The 21,689-nt window shown below is 42.5% G+C and overlaps 1 protein-coding gene across 6 annotated transcripts in view; it reads left to right on the top strand.

The window, feature by feature from the left end:
* Positions 1-21,689, top strand: part of MARCHF1 (membrane associated ring-CH-type finger 1) — a 462,831-nt gene that overhangs the window by 68,654 nt on the left and 372,488 nt on the right. For 2 of the 6 annotated variants that reach the window (XM_065596511.1, XM_065596508.1), the window contains exon 2: positions 8,764-8,877. The exons of the other annotated variants lie outside the window; for them this stretch is intronic. The gene's annotated coding sequence lies outside the window, so the exon portion shown is untranslated. The remainder of the gene's footprint in view (positions 1-8,763; positions 8,878-21,689) is intronic. 6 annotated transcript variants of the gene reach the window in all.

Genomic DNA, 21,689 nt, shown 5'->3' with positions numbered 1-21,689 from the left:
TCCATGCTGAACAACACGCACTCAGATGCTAGTTGACTTCGGGGAGACAGTATTGTGGTGTCACTTTTCTAATATTCTGCTCCTGCTTAAAAAGTTCTCCTAGCCTAAAGCAATATAAATGGCATAATAGGGATAGTCCTACATTTTCCTTTCAGAAGTCCCTAGTAATAGCTTACAAATATTTATAAGGTGGACAGTTTATAATAAGTAGAAGCACCAATTTAAACTAAAAACAAAGGAAGGAGAAGTGTTAATAGGCTTCAAGCCAGAGTTAGGGACAATAAGCTTGATATTACCCACTTTGTGTCTCTGCTTATGCTTTCTTTTGTTCTTTATTCCTTGGGCATGTTAAGTCATACAATCCAGCAATTCCAAAGCTAAAGGAGTGTTTGTGAAACCCCCTACTATGCTACTGGCTAGAGAAATATAGTGTATGTTTAGCAATAGGAAACTGTATTTATTAGGATTAAGCAACTGAAGTGACAACTGGAATAAGGCAAAAGTGTATTATGTCCCCGCTATTGTATGTACTGGTCATTGAAGACCAAGACTATAACAGGTTTCAAAAAAGAACTAAAGTTCATGGAGGATAGGTCCATCAATGGCTATTAGCCAGGATGGACAGGGATGCAAAACCATGCTCTCAAGTGTCCCTAGCCTCTCTTTGCCAGAAGCTAGGAATGGTTTGCAGGGGATGGATTACTTGATCACTTGATGAGGGGTGAGGGATAGCTCAGTGGTTTGAGCATTGACCTGATAAACCTAGGGTTTTGAGTTCAATCCTTGTTGGGGCCACTTAAGGATCTGCAGCAAAATCAGTACTTGGTCCTGCTAGTGAAGGCAGGGGGCTGGACTCAATGACCTTTTGGCGTCCCTTCCAGCTCTATGAGATAGGTATATCTCCATATATTTATATTTATTTTTACCTGTTCTGTTCATTCCCTCTGAAGCACCTGGCATTGGTCACGGTCAGAAGACCAGATACTGGGCTAGATGGACCATTGGTCTCACCCAGTATGGCTGTTCTTACTCACGACATGGTCATAAAGTAGTCTCAGCAGGCAACCTAGGTATTGTATGGACAAATGATAAAGCACAATTGGATGACCTTTTTTTGCTTATGAGCTGTTCCTTCTTAGTTCAACACATCACTTAATGGAAGAAAAGCTTTTGGCAATACAGCAAAACAAATTCAATTGTTTCATCAACAAGAGGAAAACAAAATATGTTTATCAGTGCCCCAAAAGCAACCATTAGAATAGAGGAAGAAACACTACAGGAAATACGTTATTTTTTCCATCTAGGGAGTGAGATATGCAATGACAGCGAAACCATGTTAGATGTCAAGCAAACAACTTTCATAAGCTTGAAAAGATTTGGAAAAGTAACATGATTGGTACTGACAATTTTGAATTTTTTTTAACATGGGTATCATGTCTGTCCTCCTTTAATTGAACAGAGCTATGGAAATCTGGAATAGAAATTGATAGCCAACTCATTCCAAAGCAAATGCCTCTGAAGGATATTCAGAGTAGAAAGTTTTCTTGCAACATCAGAAATTCAAAGTAGAGCAAACCAACCTAAAGTATCAAATGTGGTAAGGCTTTAAGGATGCCATCCACATGACTTCCACATCAAGTGATGATAAGGGTAGAAGTTGGGCTACCTAGAGAAGCATTATACAGAATAATAGAAGATGCAGCCAGATTCATTGAGACACTCAAAAATGTGAATAGACCTGCTCAAGACTGAAATGAATGGCAGAAATTGGTGGAAGTTTTACTCACCTGTGGGTACACGAGGATAAAGGAAGAATACGCAACTAGAACCAAGGTATCTGATCAATAAAAGTGAGTTTTGTTATGGAGTACCTCTCAGCAAATTATGAATTAATCATCCTTGTGTAACCTAGACCAACTAATTAGTTTTCAAGCAACTCCTAATTCAGAATGTCATATCATTATTGTAATGGATGTCGCGTTAGGTATTAATTAAGAAATGTTTGAAGTGAGAAACTAGAAGTGTGGGTTTTAATTTTTTTTTAATCCACCTTATGCAGTTAAATAAAAAGACATTGAAGATGATATATCATACATAGAAAGCTAGTTTACAGACTGAGTCAAACAGCAAGCAGCATTTATTGTAAAGTCATCTTAGATTTGACTGCAGTATACTTTTTTTCAAATTTCAGAGTAGCAGCCGTGTTAGTCTGAATCCGCAAAAAGAACAGGAGTACTTGTGGCACCTTAGAGACTAACAAATTTATTAGAGCATAAGCTTTCGTGGACTACAGCCCACTTCTTCGGATGCATATAGAATGAAACATATATTGAGGAGATAGATAGATAGAGATATATATATCTATATATATATAGATATATATATATATATATATAGATATATATATATATATAGATATAGATATCTATCTCACACACACACACACACACACACACACACACACACACACACACACAGAGCTCTGAGTTGGTAAGACAGCTCTCTGTATGTGTGTATATATATCTCCTCAATATATGTTCCATTCTATATGCATCCGAAGAAGTGGGCTGTAGTCCACGAAAGCTTATGCTCTAATAAATTTGTTAGTCTCTAAGGTGCCACAAGTACTCCTGTTCTTTTTTTCAAATGATGCCATCAATATGGTTAGATTTTAATTACCTTTTTAGTTGTTCTTGAAGGCCAACATTATTTCTGAAAATATGGTAAGAGAAGACTTTTTTGGTTTCTCCAAATGAAACTCTTGAATGAAAAAATATTTAATGAACTGGAATACCACTTAGTTACTTGCCATTTACAGTACAATATTTTCTTTTGCAAAAATGGTTTGATTAGTGTTGGTGTTTGAAATAAATGTCTTGTTTTAGCAACAAATAATGCCAAAATCAGAAAACCTAAGCAAATTTAAGAGGCAAAAGTGCTAGTCTTACTGTAAATCTCATGCCATGGGCCTCTATATTCTGGTGTGTGTGTGTGTGGGGGGGGGGGGTGTAGAATTCAATACAAAATGAAAGTAAGTACCTCTTTGGTAATCTCATAAATACGTGTTGTGCAACTGATGAATTTATATATTGTATTATAGAAATGATTTGTAAAATCTAAGCAAGCTCTACCCAATCAAAAAAAAAAAAAAAAAGTTCCATCCAAAACACCTACATTATTCTTCTAGCCTCCCAGTAAAAGGGTACAATACATAAGAACGGCCATACTGGGTCAGACAAAAGGTTCATCTAGCCTAGGATCTTGTCTTCCGACAGTGACCAATGCCAGGTGCCCCAGAGGGAATAAACAGAACAGGTAATCATCAAGTGATCCATCAGCTGTTTCTGGCAAACAGAGGCTAGGGACATTATCCCTGCCAATCCTGGCTAATAGCCATTGATGGACCTATTCTCCATGAACTTATCTAGTTCTCTTTTGAACGCTGTAATACTCTTGGCCTTCACAACATCTTCTGGCAAGGAGTTCCACAGGTTGACTATGCGTTGTGTGACGAAATACAGTGGAGTCACATCATACGTGCATTTAACTTACACAAATTCAACTATATGTGTTCAATGAGCGTATGCCCCAGAGTGAGCGTGAGATGGGAGATGTGAATCTGCTGTACCCACAGTCGGTCTTGTTTCCTATGTGCCTCTCATAGTTTGAGCATCTCACCGCGCTGAATGTGATTCTAGTGTTTAAAGATGCATATTTTTTTTACAACATGGCTCCTAAATGCAAGCCAACTACTTCATCTGGTGCTCAACTGAAGAAACAGCGATCTGTTCCAATGCTGGAGGAAAAACTGGCTGTGTTGGACTTATTGAGAGACGGTATGTCAGTCTCCAACGTGGCGCATAAATATGGCCACAACAAATCTACCATCCGTGCCATCAAGATTTGAGAAAGAGAGATATTTGTCAAGCCGTGGCATCAAGTGCTCCAATAACTGCTAAGGTGTTGAGCGAGGTGCGTGATAAGTCTTTAGTGAAGACTGAAAAGGCATTAAACTTATGGCTGGAAGACATGAACCGTAAATGTGTGCCTATCGATGGCAATACGTTGCGAGAAAAGGTTCTTAGCCTCTACGCGCTGTTCAAACCTCCTGCCAAAGGGGGACAGCCTTCTGATGAGAAGGAATTCAAAGCCAGCCAAGGTTGGCTTAACAGTTTTAGGAACCACTTCAACCTCAAAAATGTGCAGACTACTGCACTAGTGAAGCTGCATCTGCCGATGAAGAGGCAGTAAAAGCCTACCCCAAACAATTAAAGAAAATCATAGCCCTTTTCTTCTATCTTCTGGAACACGTTTTTAATGCTGACGAGACTGGGCTCTTCTGAAAAAAAAAATGCCCAACCACACTTACATTTCGAAATCAGAAAGACAAGCCCCTGGCTTCAAAGCAGCTAAAGACCGTGTGACTGTGTTTTGTGGCAATGCGCCTGGGCATTTACTAAAGCCGGGCTTGCTCTACAGGCCTGCAAATCCCTGTGCCCTAAAAGGCAAGAACAAAAATCTCCTGCCTGTGTTCTGGCAATCAAATAAAAAGGCTTGGGTGACAGCAGTATTATTTCTGGATTAGTTCCACAAGTGTTTCATTCCAGGGGTCAAGCGGTACCTTGAGGAGAAAGGACTTGACTTTAAAGTGTTGCTGATCATAGGCAATGCTCCTGGCCACTCTGCGGCACACCGGTTTGCACATAACGATGTTTGTCATCTTTCTCTTCTCCCCCCCCCCCATACCACATCCATCCTCCAACCTCTCGACCAAAGCGTGATTCGCTGTTTCAAGGCCATGTACACGAGGCTCACGTTCTCTCTGGTACATAGCACTATGGATGCTGATCCCAATCTTAATGTGATGGAGTGTTGGAAGTCCTTCAACGTTGCAGATTACATCACTTATATTAAACAGACAATGGATGCAATCAAGCCTGAAACAGTCAATGCATGTCGGCGAAACCTATGGAAAGAATGTGTGAATGATTTTAAGGGTTTCCTGGCCAGTAACTAAGTGAAACGCATTGTTCAGGTGGCCAGGCAACTAGGTGGTGATGGCTTCGTCAACCCAGAAATTGGTTGGAAGAAATTGCAGAAACATTGACTAACGAAGAGTTAGAGGAACTGACAAAATTGTCTACTTTTGGGAAACTAAGGAAAAAAACATGGCATATTTCCTGATGCTAGAGGAATGCCTATAAGTGCACTGTAAGACATTCTATGAAGTACATAAGATTGCTGGGGAAAGGAACACTAAATGCATACCACTATAAGAATCGTAATTTTTCACTGTTTTGTGTCTTACAAGTAGAACCTGTATTTCAGTGTGGTTTAACTGAATATTGGATAAGTTTTCTGTTGTACCGTAAAACAGTACAAACATATTGGCTAATATCAGTTTTACGTAACTTGCACTGGAAAGGTGTTGCATTGTTTGCAAACTAATAAATGAACTATTTTTTTACTCAGATCCTGAAAACATGAGGTCATGGCTCTGAGTGATATTCCACATCCCTGATACTTTAGGATCACCTCTTATTTCAAGGGACATGTCTCAGTTTAGTTACGAATTTAGTCATACCACATCTATTATAAGTTATTTTACCTTAGAAGTATTGAACTAGGAAAGAGTGAGTTGTAGGAAGCATTTAAGAAAGATTTGAATCCCAGATAACTTGACATTTTTTTTTACTTTTATTCTTGTGCTTCTAATTCTGTCTTACTCCCACATAGCAGTCCACATTTGTTCCCAGATATATTGAGCATTGCCATGCAATTAGGAACACTAATACCTTAACAAAATAGTGTATCCACGTCAGCAAATTGATTTGTATTTTGAACATTGTAGCTGTTAAAAGCCTGATAAAATTCATAGTCACTGCTTTCAAATAGCACCTTAATGCCATTTGTCTCCGCAGAGTCATGTTAGTGTCAGAAAAATGAACCCCCTTTATTATTGGAAAACTAAATTTAAGTGGCTTTTGAGATAAATTGGAACAGATTAAAAAAACAAATGATATATTGTATTGAAAGGGCATCTAAATATAAAGTGTTGATCAAATTAAGATTTCTATCACTACTTTAGAACGTTTTGCTAATGCATCATCATTTAAATGCCGCTAAGAGATTTTTAAAAAAAATGTATCTTTAGCTCTCAAGTTCTGACACCCCAGTCAGTAGATAAATTAAAAAGGAGACAGAAAGCACAGAGAGCTAATTATTCACAATGTAGTAATATATTTTTAAATGCCAAGTGTTTTTTGTCTAGTTGTCAAAAAGACTGTCATCAGTGTAAAGTCAGTATTAAGTCATGACAAATTGTTAGAGGTTGGAGAATTGGAAAGAAGACAGAGCATGAATCACTAACATTTTATACAGTTAAATTCAAGAGACTGTCTCTCTTAGCATCAGCGATGGCCTACTTAAGATGTCACTGACTCATCCCTCCCACCCCCAAATCTTGGTTTGTATGAAATCAGTGGGTTTAAGTCAATGGCCTATATATATTTATATATATCCTGTACTTTGAAACTTTGTCAAAACACTTATTTTAAGGAAAGACCGGGAAGGAGCATAGTATGATCAAAGCGTGCATAGCATATTGCTGCCTAACAAAGAATTGTTACTCATGAATAGAAAGATGCAGAAATGTCAGGAAGAGCACTACTATGGTAACAGACTTCTCCATTCTTAAGATCTTTAGTGCAGTATGTTTTTGTTTTTTGTTTTCCCCCTGACCAGTATACAGTTACTGAATTTGGCTCTAAATATATTCAGTCTCCTAATAACTACTGGTGTTGAACATAGCCCAGTAAGCACTTGCCTCATTTAGCTAATGGATAGACATTTTTGTTACAGAAACACCTCCTTAGAACAAGTAGAATGTTTTCCCCCTCATAGAATAGCGTTGCAAAGAGGAAGGTTAAGATTTAAAGTGACTGACACATTTGAAAATAAAGCCCCTTTCAAGATGTTTCAAATTTGGAATACAAAGGTTGAGTGCTCAGCCTGTTGTGAAAATCAAGTGCTAGAAAAAGGCATGTCATGTTAGACATCCAGTATCAGTAGTCTTTGTAGGCATATTTATCAATATTAAATACTCTATTGAAAGCAGGAGGGTGGGGGGAGGGGTGGAATCTAACCACAGGATTAGGAAACAAATTCCCGAGTTCTCGTTTTGCTCTGAGTCTTGGACAGCTAACTTGGGGCTTGATTGGTGCTCACAGCAGTCTGACATCAGATTAACAGTTTCATTCGCAAAGAGAAAAAACGAATGCAGGTTAAGTTGAGCAAATGGGTGTACCCCTGTTCAGTGTTACAGGGCACTGCTGGTATAAGTGACCAGCTGCTCCTGCAAAAGTGCTACACCCAATCCTTTCCCCAGTGCATTACACTGGAGTTTCAGTGGCTCTCCTGTCTTGTAGTGCTTCAGGACAGGGGCATCCATTATAATTTGTTTTAGCATGTCAGATGCTTGCTGTTGAGAACCTGCCCAGTCCCACTCTTCCTTGTGAGCTGATATATGGGTTCCGCTACTAGCGGTTATCCAATGTATGTCACTTCATGCTGTCTGAGTTGCATTTTTTTCTGGGCTGAGTTATTCTTGTCCCTGCATTGCTGTAGAAAAGCTTGGAGCTTTCTTTCATGGTCTCCTTCAGATTTTACATCATTGCTCCTTTCACCTACAATGAGGATGATATTTGCAATTATTTTCACCCCAGGCAGTCCTTCTAGCACTCTGGTGAGTCTTCTCTGGAACACCTCTGATGCTGGGCTTATACCCATCAGCCTACACATCTATCTGTAGCGACCAAATGGAGTTGCAACGATTGTCAGCATGCCGGACTCTTTATTCAGGTTTATGTTCCAAAACCCATTCCTTACCTAGCAGACTGTAAAGATTCTAGCGTGGTAAAGTTCTGGCAAGAGGTCCTCAATTGTGAGCAGCTGATAATAGCATCTTTTCAATACTTGCTTCAGAAGTTTTGAGTCTATGCCGATGAATAACGTGGCTAATTGCTTTTTTTACCATCACCATGCTGCTTACTCAAGCTGTACTGGTCTCTGTAGGTGTTATGATACCCCCCCCACTCTGCAGACTTTTGAGCTTCTTGTATACTGGATTACACAGTGCAAATGGAATTTTACTTTGTTGTAAGCACACAGGTTCCACTGTTTCAACTGTCTATGGGACTCCCCCTTTTTGCATTCTATCCTGATCAGATCCCTGACTTGTATGGCTGTATTCCCCAAGAGGGGTCTTTGGTGCTTATCATCCACCACCACAAACTTCAGTTGGTACAGTCTGTTGTTTTTCAGTTTAGTTACTATGAGGTCACATTTTCCTCTGGGCTGCACTATGCTCTCATTGTATAATATTGGTGCATGCCTGCTTTTTGTCATGGGTGTGGCAGAGTCCAATTTACCCCAAGGAATCTCACTGCAGGAGGCCCAGCTAGCCAGCTGAAATTGCACATTTCCCTATTAACATTATTGCATTCACGGAAGTTGGTATTGTCCCTGGTTGCTTTCCTGTCCCGACAATCTGAATTTGATATGCTCTAGGACTGAAGGAGCATCATGAAGTCATTACTGCTGTCTAACATGCCCTCCCCCTCTTGTACATGTCTGACAGGTCCCAGAAAGATTCATTCTCTGCTCTTGCACACTCTGCTAAAGTGGTTTAACTTGCCACATTCCTTGCAGCGATGTCCTAGTGTGAGGCACTTCTCCTTTACCTGGTCATTCTGTCTCCCACAGTAAATACATCTCACTATGGGTGTGGAAGGCCAGGATTCCTAGGATTGCTGTGAGGCTCAAGGCAGTGGTGAGCTTCAGAGTGCTGCAGCCCTTTCTCCTTTGTTCCCCGCTAAGGTAAAGTAACAGTTTCACTTTCTTGCTGCTGTTGTCCTACTGCATAGCCAGCTCTGTGTGCTGCTGGAGCTCCTCTTTCCAACTGGGTCAGTTGCTCAGCTACATTTGTATCCACAAAATCTAGGGCAGCTTCAGACAGTTCCATGGCTCACACTGCCAGCTGGTGTAGTGCAGAGAACTTACAGCTTAGACCACCACCATTCACAGAGTGAAGCAGAATGCAGTTTAAGTTGAACAAGTGGAACTCTAACAAATCTTTGGCACTGCTCTGTCCCATGTGGCTGGGTTGCTTCCAGCCTTACTCCCAGCATTCCCTGTTTCACTGGTGTGCTGTCACATGCAGTCCTTTCGGCATTGGAACCTTTACGTACAGTGTTAGAGGGGGGTGCAGTGATGCTGGAACACTTTTTTTAATAGTGGAGGTGCTGAAAGCCAGACCCCTTACCCCATCCACCCCCCCAGCTGAGGCCAGCAGCTGCGCGTGTGGGAGGCCGGTGGCCAGTACCTAGGAGCGCCGCCCCCAATAGAGGCGGCGGAAGGTCCCGCCCCTGACAGAGGTGGTGGAAGATCCAGCCACCGCGGTCGCCGCCCCCCCCAAACGTTAGTGCCCTAGGCAACCGCCTAGGTCGCCTAATGGGTTGCGCTGGCCCTGCCAGTACCCCACGCCCCTAGTTCCCGCACCTATGGGGGGTGGAAGTCTTTGCCAGTGGTGTGCATTTACTGACAGCAGAGGAATGGGAAGATGCAGGAATCTTGGGTTCCATTTTAAGCTCTGGAGGGGAGGCTGCTCTAGTGGGCACAGATTCCTCTGACTGCTCCTCTCCCAAACTAGATTCCCTCCAACCTGTGCTAGTCCTATCTCTTCCCAGCCCTGGCTCCTTATCCTGTCCCATTCTCTTCACCTCATCTGTCCCAGTCCCCAGGTTTCAAATCCCAGTCTTTCTCCATGGACTCCCCCACCCTCCACAACTCCTTATACCAGTCCCAGTCTTCCTCCCCATCACCCCCCATTCCTTCTCTGCCCTCGCATGCTTGCAATCCGTCTTCCCACCCCCTACAATGTTCCCTGTCCCAGTCTTCCTCCATGGACTCCTTGTCCAATGTGTGTCACGCTTAACCCCCCCCACTTTCTTGTCCTGGTCTCTTTGATCAGCCAGTCTCAGTTCTCCCTCCTATTTCACAGCCCCATGTCAGATCACTCTCCTTTCCCTCCTACCCCATGAATTCAGTCTCAGAGTCTCTCTCTCTCTCTCTCTCTCTCTCTCCATTGCTCCTCACCAAATCTCGGTCTCTTTATGACCCCTAGCTCTGACTTCCTCTCTTATCTTGACGTTCCAGTTCTCTCCCTAGGCTTCTTTCCCCAGTCTAGTCCTCTTGCTGTTCCCTGAGGTCCAGCTCTTGTCCATTCTGCATCTGAATCAGGCGGTTTCTTCCTCTCTTTGAGAGCACAAGAGAGACAGGCTCTTTGGTCATGCATTGGCATGAACCTGGTCTCAGCCCAGACCTTAGTAGCCTAGGGCAGCAATTTCAAGGAAAATTCTCATCAACCCACAGCTGGAGAATGCCCAGTGTGGATGGAATCTTCACACTTTAACTTTGATGCTGTAGCAAGTCTCGACGGAGTCTGAGTCATATGTGATCTTTAAAAAAAGATTTGGACAAATATCACTGGATTTTCACAGGGATGGCAAAAGGCACATCACTGACAAATGCCAGTGCCTTGCCAAATTACAAGTCTCTGCTCCAAAGCATTGGGGTGCTAGTGCTTATCAAAGAAAAGGTTACTGGAATGTTTTCACATGGGCAAAACAATGTATTTTCCCCTAACCTTTTTGTCTGAGTCCACAGAACCATTTTGGCTGAAATAAATTAAAAAAAAATCAATTCTGAGTCCAATATCCATCACACACAATTTCAGTCCAATCTGTTTAATTTGGCAAAGTTGTAAGCAACTGGAAACAGGGTCTTATGGGAAGTGTCAGGCAACTTTAATAATAGCAGTGCTACCAACCGACCTTGAATATCTTGTTACTTTCTCCCATAGTCTTTGACAGGGAACCAGCATTGAAGTTGGACCATAGGGATACATTTTAATACTAATGAAACACACATGCATCTAAATTCTCACATCTCACTGAAAATGTGTTGTGAAGTATAGCATATTAACCGGACCAAACTCTGAATAAGTCAGGACACAATTTGGCCGCTAGAGGTGAGTTGAATGTTTATGTATCATACTATACTGAAAACATTACAAAGTATACATTTTTTTTCAAGTATCAGAGGGGTAGCCGTGTTAGTCTGAATCTGTAAAAAGCAACACAGGGTCCTGTGGCACCTTTAAGACTAACAGAAGTATTGGGAGCATAAGCTTTTGTGGGTAAGAACCTCACTTCTTCAGATGCAAGTAATGGAAATCTCCAGAGGCAGGTATAAATCAGTATGGAGATAGCGAGGTTAGTTCAATCAAACTGCTTCTGTAGTTGGCTAGCCATTCACAGTCTTTGTTTAATCCTGATCTGATGGTGTCAAATTTGCAAATGAACTGAAGCTCAGCACTTTCTCTTTGGAGTCTGGTCCTGAAGGTGTTTTTGCTGTAAGATGGCTACCTTTACATCTGCTATTGTGTGGCCAGGGAGGTTGAAGTGTTCTCCTACAGGTTTTTGTATATTGCCATTCCTGATATTTGACTTGTCTATTTATCCTCTCTACTCAAGAGGATACAAGATGGACCAGACTCCAAAGAGAAACTGCTGAGCTTCAGTTCATTTGCAAATTTGACACCATCAGATCAGGATTAAACAAAGACTGTGAATGGCTATCCAACTACAGAAGCAGTTTCTCCTCCCTTGACGTTCACACCTCAACTGCTAGCAGAGCACCTCACTCTCCCTGATTGAAAGCTTATGCTCCCAATACTTCTGTTAGTCTTAAAGGTGCCACAGGACCCTCTGTTGCTTTTTATACGTTTTGTGGGATTTTAAAACCTCTTTTATTACATAGTCTTATTAGGAGTTGTATTTTGACTGAGAAGCTTTTTAATTTGTGCAGTACTGACAACAGGGATGTATATAATCCAACTGAGAAATAATGATCATATTTATAATCTATGTTCAGTTAATGTTTAATAGTTTTCCAGAATGGAACACAAAATGACATGGATTCCATTATTAAGTGTAAATACTTAATTGCCTTCCTTTCTTACAAATTTTGCACAATGTTAAATTTATGTGGTACGTAAGTAAATACTTGCCTGTAGGGGTGGTCAGCTCAATATCCATAGAGACCCAAGCCTGGATCCACAAAGGGGGACATGTGTTTGACATTCTGGGGTGCAATTCAGACCAGTGAAGGGTTGTCACTCTTGTCCTGCAACCTGGGGTGCTTCGCGATCCTTTGCTGTTGTAGCTCCTAACCTGGGCCCCTCACAAACAGCCAAACCACATGCATGTCACACCTTGAGTGTTGTGCATAGCTGCAGCCTGCCGGCACACTCGAATCTCACTCTAGCTTCCAATAGCCTTGGTTACCACTTGCAGGGTGATCCCAACACAGTCCCAGTCCCGAGTTTCCCCCCAAATGTGTATTCTGCACTGTCCAGCCCTCTCCTGGACACTTCAGATATTTTAGGTCCATTGGCCCTGTGAGGGAACAATATCCAATGCAACAAAGAGTCCTGTGGCACCTTATAGACTAACAGACGTATTGGAGCATAAGCTTTCGTGGGTGAATACCCACTTCGTCGTCGCATCTGACAAAGTGAGTATTCACCCACGAAATCTTATGCTCCAATATGTCTGTTTATAAGGTGCCACAGGACTCTTAGTCTGGATCTGTAAAAAAGACAAACACAGCTACCCCTCTGATACTTAATATCCAGTGGTTTGTGACTTTAAATGTTAACCAAATTCATAAAACTGGATTAGTTTTGATTAAAGAATAAAACAAGTTTAACTGTAAAGAGAGGTTTTGAGTACAAGTAAAGGCATTAAAATCAGAAATGGTTACAAGAGAAATAAAGATAAAAACACTGCCTAGTACTAGAACTTGGTTCAAGGTGAAATTCTTTACCATCTGTTCCCAGTAACACTGCTGACCAAATTCTCAGGCCAGGATTGGCTCCCAGCGTCCAAAGCTATTTCTTTTGTCATCTGAGCTGAAAGAGAGCTTGATAGGGAGAGATAGCTTGGGGTGGTTTTGCCCCTCACTTTATAGACCAGTCCCCCTTTGAAATGAATTTTTCTGAGGATTACCCCTAAATAAAGTTAATTCCTTCTGTGCGGCTGGAGACAAGGAGTCTCATCGTGGAAAAAAAGTTCCATGCTGTTTGCTAAAATGTAGATACATTTTGTTCCTGCTCCTCCCTCCCCCACCTCTTTTTGCCAAAGAATGGTCACTTGACAGGTGATTTCCTGTCAACTTTGATACCTGGTTAGAGGTATCAGCTTGTCCTTTCTTTGAGAAACTGGTTTACCTAAAGTCTGGATAAACTAATTTCTGACCTAATTTCATCTTGTTTATAGCTTTACATATAATGTTGCTACATATATTTCAGCATGATATTACTGACCAGTGAGTTGTTTTCAAATGCTACCTACAACGCACATATTGTACGAAGATTATTACAATAGTGTGTAGGGTGTGAATACAGGGATGCATTTGGTTAGTGTTGCAATGCTTAACTTTTAGGAACCTAGAAAATCATTGGGATCCACAGTCAGAGTAAGTTTCCAGGATACTTACACAATGCGTGGGGAGAGAGAGGCACCCGAGAATGTAATCCACAAAAGTCAGCATGCTAGGCAGGGAGCTGCTCAAGTTACCCAATGGGAGATGTTGATGAGAGAGGCACCTGTCTCTGCTTGTGATAAATAGCTGGGAGCCCCTCTTCTGGAGTGAAGTGGCTTAGGCACGTGTGTTTGTTAATTGGGAGAATGAGTCAGGTGCTGGCTTAACGCCATACAAGTGGGGAGGGGGAGGTGGTTGTGGTTCTGTTGCCCACCTTCAACTTTTAGTACACGGGTTAGAGCACTCATCTGGGATGTGGGAGACCGGTGTTCTCTCTGCTTAAAGAGGAGGAGGGATTTGAAACTGAGTGCCCTAACCACCAGTCTATAGGATATTTTGACGGAGGGGGGGCTCCATCAGTCTTTCCTCCACCGTTCCACTGTGTATAAATATCTATGCACTCATTGGGCCAGAGGGGGTGAGTGAGAATGACTCTCTAACCCAGTGGGTAGGGTACTTCCCTGGAAGGTGGGAGACCCAGAGTCCAGTTCCCCTGCTCTAGTGATTATTTCATTTATCCAAAGTGGGACAACTTCAACATGAGAGATTGAGGGAGCCCAACAACAAAATATCACATTGCTCAGTAGTAGAGAGCACTTTTCTGAAACTCCTGTTCAAATCCTTTCTCCCTGTCAGTCAGAGCGGGAAATTGAACTTGGGTTTCCCACATCCAGGGTCAGCGCTCTAACCACTGGCTAAAAGTTATATGGTGGGCACTGCCAGCCTCCCGATTTTTGAAGGGGGCCTGATCTGAGAACCCTACTGGATGTGGCCCTGCGAGTAAGAGAGGCTCTCATCTACTTATTTCCCCCCAGGTTGTGGATTGTACCAGAGCTTATATGAGAGATAAGCATCCGGATGCCTAGAGTGAGGCAGCAGTGCATATGCTCAGAGGCAGAAACTGAAGTACCCAGGGAAATTTTATCCTGAAAATAAGATGTTGAGTGAATTTTGCTGCCTAGAGGTTTAGCAGCAGCCAAGCAGGGGTTCTATGAATGGTAATGGAGTCTAAAATTGAGATTTTAGCTACCTACATCTCGGTTTTAAGAACCTAAATACTTCTGTGAATTTGAGCCTTGGTTATTAGTAGAGTGACCAGACAGAAAGTGTGGAAAAATCCTGTGTGTGTGTGTAATAGGAGCCTATATAAGAAAAAGACCTATAACATCGGGACATCTGGTCCCTCTAGTTATTAGCAATTAGTGGTCACTTATTGACAGATAACAGAACATTATCACTTGTTGATAATCATGTGAGAGTTTATTAATGTGCAGTGTAGTCATAGACGTGTTGGTCCTAAGATATTAGAGTCAAGGTGGGTGAGGTAATACCAACTGAAAGCAGCACTGGACCCTGCAAGAACAGATGCAAAACCTGGAGAGACACATCCACTGTTATAATAATCACCCCCCCCCCCCCACACACACACACAGCCCACCTTTTAAGATCCATGGGTCTTACACATGCCTATCACAACATGTGGTGTACCTCATCCATGATCTAAATGCCCCAATAATAACTGAATGAGTGAAACCAATCACTATGCTCTTGAATAAACTCACAGAGGAAAATGATAAAAGATGAAAAACACCACATCACCTGTGGGTGAACACCTTTTTACAAAGCCATCGTTCTGTATCTCACCTATCAGTCCTCATCCTCAAAGGAAACCTGCACAATACTTTCGAAGGATGAGTCTGGGAGGTTAAATTCATAATGCTGCTAGAAAATAAAAATCATGGACTGAACAGACACACTGGATTTATGGCTTATGACAACACTGTCATCCACTAACCCCCTCCTTTTGTTCTCTGACTGCAGAGGTGTTAATAGGCCACATTATCTGGAATGGTCCCTTACAGTATGTGCTAACTATTTATGCAAAACAATTTTTCCATCTTGTGTTAGCCGTGAAGCTCGGAGTACCTTTCCAAGACCTGAAGAAGAGCTCTGTGTAGCGCTAAAAAGCTCCTCTTTCACGAAAAGACGTTGGTCCAGTAAAAGATATTACCTCACCCACCTTGTCTTTCTAGTTTACTGATGAGCAATTTAAAATCTGCCAAGTGTTTTTGTTTCCAAGTGAAAAGTGGTGACTGATTTTTAGGAGAGACCATCTGAATGGCGCCACTGAGCACTGTAATATGTTTGTGTGTTCATATAACACCTTTCTTCCCAAAGAAATCTAGTGCACTGCATAGGTGCTGGAACTAGGAGTGCTGGGGTTGCTGCAGCACTCCCTGGATTGAAGTGGTTTCCATTATATACCGTCTTTCCAGTTTGGTTCAATAGCGCTCAGCACCCCTACTATAACAATTGTTCCAGCATCCCTGGTGCACTTTATGAACTAATAATTACATACAAAGACAGGAATTCTCTTCCAACCAGAGACCATTACTTCCTTGTGGTTTGTACAGCATGTAGTATATTGTAGGCACTATTGGCAACCTTTTGTAATCTATCCGTGAAATGCAACAGCCTTTGGAGTGTAGATTAGCTGTGCAGCCAGATACAAACCTGGAGAGACACATCTACTGTTATAATGATCACCCCCCACACACAAAAAGCCCACCTTTTAAGATCCATGATAAGGGAGAGAAGGCTTGTGTAGCTTCCTATATGTTACTTCTGAAATTTTACGTCAAACCCTGTGCCTGCTCTATCCAACTAAGCAGCTACCAAACTCTACCCTCCTTACCCATAAGACAGACTCTGTGACTCCATTTTCTGGGTCTTCAGGGATGAAATTAATGAACAATTCCCCCCTAACTCTTCATGAGCAGGATTCAGGAAGCTGTGCTTATGGCTAGTGGTCAGTAAAGCATTAACTGCATCCTCACTGACCTTCATTCTTGGTTGATCATTCTGAAGTTGAGCTGGCAGCTGAGCAAGGGATGTGGGCCATGGAGTCAGAATTCCAACTTCCAGGAGAAATGCCTTATTGATGGGTGTGGAGAACTGATTTGATCTCACTCCAATCCAGCAGCTGCCCTAGCCTAGATCTTTTTTTTTGCTGGGAAAAGAAGCATTGCTACAGCCTCTTTTCCTATCTCTTCTCCTCCCCCATCCTCTTGACATGAGATCCCTTCCAGTTCTGTGATTCTAAGAGGTCAACTAGTCCAGTCCCTGTGCACTCGTGGCAGGACTAAGTATTGTCTAGACCATCCTTGACAGGTGTTTGTCCAACCTGCTCTTAAAAATATCCAATGATGGAGATTCCAGTACCTCCCTACGCAATTTATTCCAGTGCTTAATCACCCTGACAGTTAAGAAGTTTTTCCTCATGTCTAGCCTAAACCTCCCTTGCTGCAATTTAAGCCCATTGCTGCTTTTCCTATCCTCAGAAGGTAAGGGCATTTTTTCTCCCTCCTCCTTGTAACAAACTTTTATGTACTTGAAATTGGTTTTGTCCTCTGTCTTCCTTTTCCCAGACTAAACAAACCCATTTTTACAATCTTCCCTCGTAGGTCATGTTTTCTAGACCTTTAATATTTTTTTTTGTTGCTCTTCTCTGGACTTTCTTCAATTTGTCCACATCTTGCCTGAAATGTGGTGCCCAGAACTGGACACGATACTTCAGTTGAGGCCTAATCAGCACGGAGTAGAACTGAAGAATTACTCCTTGTGTCTTGCTTACAACACTCCTGCTAATACATCAGAGAATGATGTTCGCTTTTTTTGGAACAGTTACCCTGTTGACTCCTATTTAGCTTGCAGTCCACTATAACCCCCAGATCCCTTTCCGCAGTCCTCCTTCCTAGGTAGTCATTTCCCATTTTGTATGTACTGTATCAACATACTTAGTTGTGCTGGAGATGGTTTTCCTTGTACTGTTGCTGATAAAACGGTGGTCTCCCTTTTCTATGCTACCAGCAGGGTGTGGAACTGTCGTCTTGTAATCAGGAAGTAGAAGGTCCCAAAATACATTAGGGGTTATTAGAAGTAATTAAAGAAAAGGAAGTCCAAACATATCTGATACTTCCCTTGACCTTCATTAATATCAACCATATTGCATTCAAGTACAGTCATGCTTTTAAACATTTTAAAATAAATGCTCAGTTAATCAGTGACGTAGATAGACAGCATGAATGTTAAGATGGGTGATACAGTATATATTTTATACCTGTTTAGGCAGGGGGAGACTTGGGCTGAAATGTTTTTACCAATAAAAGAAATATACTAAAAGATCAAGAAATTATTCATATTGCACTTCAGAGCATCCAAAGCCCTGAATTTGTGGAGATCTAGGTAGTGCTAATGCTTCTAATGCTTTCTGTGGCAGCTAAGTATTTTGCCTTATATTTTCAGGAAGGTGGCAACCCTACCTAGCTGCACATTCTCATCTGTTTTCTTCACAAGAATAGAGAACATGATTCATGTAGCTTGATTCAGCTGCACAAGCTGTTTATTATGTTTCAAACATGCAAATTATTTGTGGGTGGCATACTTTCTCTTATTGTGCTTCTGTATCTGGAATCATTTGCCATCTGATTTGAACTTCAATTTAGTCAGTGCAGCATTTCAATTTAGAGGAAAATTGGACACTCTTATAAAATAACTTTGCAGCCGAATTATAGGTATATGGAAATTTATATAATTTATATTCTTCTTATGTAACAAATTGTAGAGTAACGTTTTGACTTTGTCCCTCAGAATTATTTGGGAACACTTTAGGGGGGGGGGAAACCTCAATTTTTTTTAAAAATACGAAGGAAGGTATTCAGTGGCTAATATGTGTCTTACAGCGATGGCATTTTGAAAGAGGCTTTTGTATATTTGCCTCATAAGGGCAAATATACAAGTGACATGAAATTCAAAGTAAGACAGAATTTTCCCCTAAGTAGCGGATGGAAAATGACCTCAGGTGAGTTAAAAATAAAGCTTCAGCCGTAGTTTTGAATTTCTTGGCTTTGAATTTTATCATAAGGCCTTTCCTGAGTTCAGGTATAAGATATGGAGGCAGCTGCATGAGGTGCTACATGCAAGTGGCACCAAAACCACCTTGGGACTACTGCGATTCCTCTCCTGAGCCATTTTTCCCCTCCTTCTGTGGATAACATATCGACCAGGCTAATTGACTCCAGAAAAGCATTTATTTGTCCCTGTGTGTAACAGTTAATTTCTTCTCAAACATGCTCCACCTGAATCTTCTGTATAGTGCCCTTTACATGATAAGGGGGGGGTGGTGAGATGAGTGCAGTGGTTTGCCTGCTAAGCTGAGGGTGCAAAAATTTGCAGGGGGCAGAATGATGGTGATTTATAATCACTTTTAGATGCTACCATAAATATTCAAATCAAAGCAGAAAGGAAAAATCACTCACCTGAAACAATGCTTATGTAAGATGTGGTTCTACTTCTGTCAACATGCAGCTTTTGTACTAGAAGGGCTTATATGTAAACCTTGAATCCAAATTCACCTAACTGTGCTGGGGGGAGGGTGGTTTGGAATCCAAACCTACTTTTGGATCTAGAATTCACCTTTGGGGCCCCGACATCTGCAAAGGGCCAAACCATCCCATCCTCTAGTAGAACATTCTGCACTTTTTAATTGGTGGGGAAGGGGCCAGGCGCTTATTTGAAGGGCATGTCTACACTTCAAACTTAAGTCAACATGCACCCACCACAGTAATCAAGTCGATAGTGCGTGTCCACACCACGCTTCTTGTGTCAGTGGAGCGTGTTCTCAGTAGCAGCGCTTGCATCGATGCTGACAGCAGTGCACTATGAGTAGCTGTCCTACAGTGCCACTCACTGCAGGGGTTTTGGGAAGGGCTTGCAATGCCTCATGGGACCAAAACATTTTCTCATGGGAGGTTGGGAATGTGGCTTCAACATCCCATGATGCAGTTAAGTTTATGGAGGCGATGGTATGATGGGATATCAATTAATTGCCAAAATTAGGCTCTTTGATTATAGCCGGTAAATATGCCCAATGGTCTGTGATGGGATGTTAGATGGGGTGGGATCTGAGTCACTACAGTGAATTCTTTCCTGGGTGTCTGGCTGGTGAGACTTGCCCACGTGCTCAGGGTTTAGCTGATGGCCATATTTGGGCTCGGGAAGGAATTTTCCTCCGGGGCAGATTGGCAGAGGTCCTGGAGGTTTTTCGCCTTCCTCTGCAGCGTGGGGCATGGGTCACTTGATGGAGGATTCTCTGCACCTTGAGGTCTTTAAACCACGATTTGAGGACTTCAATAATTCAGACATAGGTTAGGGGTTTGTTACAGGAGTGGGTGGGTGAGATTCTGTGGCCTGCATTATGCAGGAGGTCAGACTAGATGATCATAATGGTCCCTTCTGACCTTAAAGTCTGAGTCTTGAGTTTTCACCCCCCCACCTACCCCCTGAATCTCAACTACAAACCATAATTCATGCCTTTTTTCAAAAAGGCTGGTATAGCCATGCATATGCCATCTCCTGAGAAGCATGGCTCCCACTCTTGTTGTGAGCATTGCAAACATCATGTGTCTTATCCTGCGGTATTTCCAGGGTCAGGAGAGGAGCCACCACATGGCAATGTCCTTCAAGTAGCCCTGCTGGAATTCATAGAATGAAACAATTCCTGGTTGCTGCTGGCAGTCACGCAGCAACTGACCACAGTGGAGCTTCATTTCTGGTCCCCAGAAACAAACACTGACTGGTGACATCGCACTGTTCTGCAGTTATGGGATGCTATCAGTGGTTGCAGAACTTTCGCATGCACAAGGCCACGTTCCAGGAACTATGTGCAGAGTTTTCCTCAGCCCTGCTGTGCAGTGACCATAAAATGAGATCTGCTCTGACAGTGGAGAAGCAAGTGGTGATTGCTTTGTGGAAGCTTGCAACGTCAGACTGCTACCAGTCAGTGGGCAATCAATTTGGGGTTGGTAAATCCATTGTGGGGCTGTTGCAATCCAAGTACGGAGGGCCATTAATCACCTTTTGGTAAGGATGGTGACTCTTGGCAATGTGCAGGATATACTGGATCATTTTGCTGCACTGGGGTTCTCTAACTTCAGTGGGGTGATAGATGGCACTCCTATCCCTATCTTGGCACCAGACACCTTGCCAAAGAGTACATAAACAGAAAGGGATACTTTTTTCACTGGTGTTGCAAGCACTGGCGGATTACTGGGGGGCGTTTTACTGACATGAATGTGGGATGGTCAGGGAAGGTGCATGATGCCTGCATCTTTAAGAACACAGGTCTGTTCAGAAAGCTGCAAGTGGGGACTTTTTTCTGGAACACACACAAATCATTGGTGATGTTGAAATGCCAGTAGTAATCATGGGAGACCCAGCATACCCCTTGCTTCCATGGCTCATGCAGCTGGAAACCTGGGCAGCAGCAAGAAACAGTTCAACAATAGGCTGAGCAATGCAGAGAATGGTGATTGAATGTGCCTTTGGTTGTTTAAAGGGTCGCTGGTGCAGTGTGCATACTGGGTTAGACCTCGGTGAAAGCAATATCCCCATGTCTGCTGTGTGCTCCATAATATCTGAGAGACAAAGGGTGAGAAGCTTCCACGGGGTGGGCTGTAGAGGCAGATAAGCTGTCTGCTAAGTTAGAGCAGCCAGATAGCCGGACAACAAGACGAGCACAGCATGGAGCATCATATCTGCACCTTTTATTGCTAGTACCCTCCCCTGATGTGGAGTGGAGGGGATATAGCTTCTCCCCACCCCCCACCTCCTGGAGTATTTGGGAGAGGGGGAATACAATGATGCAGAAATGCTGTTTTGCAGGAACTACAGAGGAAGTCTAGCCTCAGTGTTTCTCCTGAATGTCTACCAGTCGCCTCAACATGTCTGTCTGTCTTCTTTTAGAATCCCCAGCATCTCCTGCTGCGTGCCATGCTCATGCCCCTGGTCTTCTCTTCTGCTTGCAATGTCCATATGCAATTCTTCAGAGAGAAATCCTCCACACCCTCTGCTTAGTGTCCAATGTCCCAGAGGCATTCATAAACATGTTATCAAATGTTCTTTTTTGCATTCTTCTAATTTGGGACAGCCTTTCCCCTGCTGTGGAGGATGAGTTGAAGGCCACA

Source organism: Chrysemys picta, chromosome 5 (assembly GCF_011386835.1).
Source record: "Chrysemys picta bellii isolate R12L10 chromosome 5, ASM1138683v2, whole genome shotgun sequence".
Lineage (NCBI taxonomy): Eukaryota > Metazoa > Chordata > Testudines > Emydidae > Chrysemys > Chrysemys picta.
Note: the sequence above shows the minus strand (reverse complement) of the source record. Positions and strands in the feature narration are given on the sequence as shown.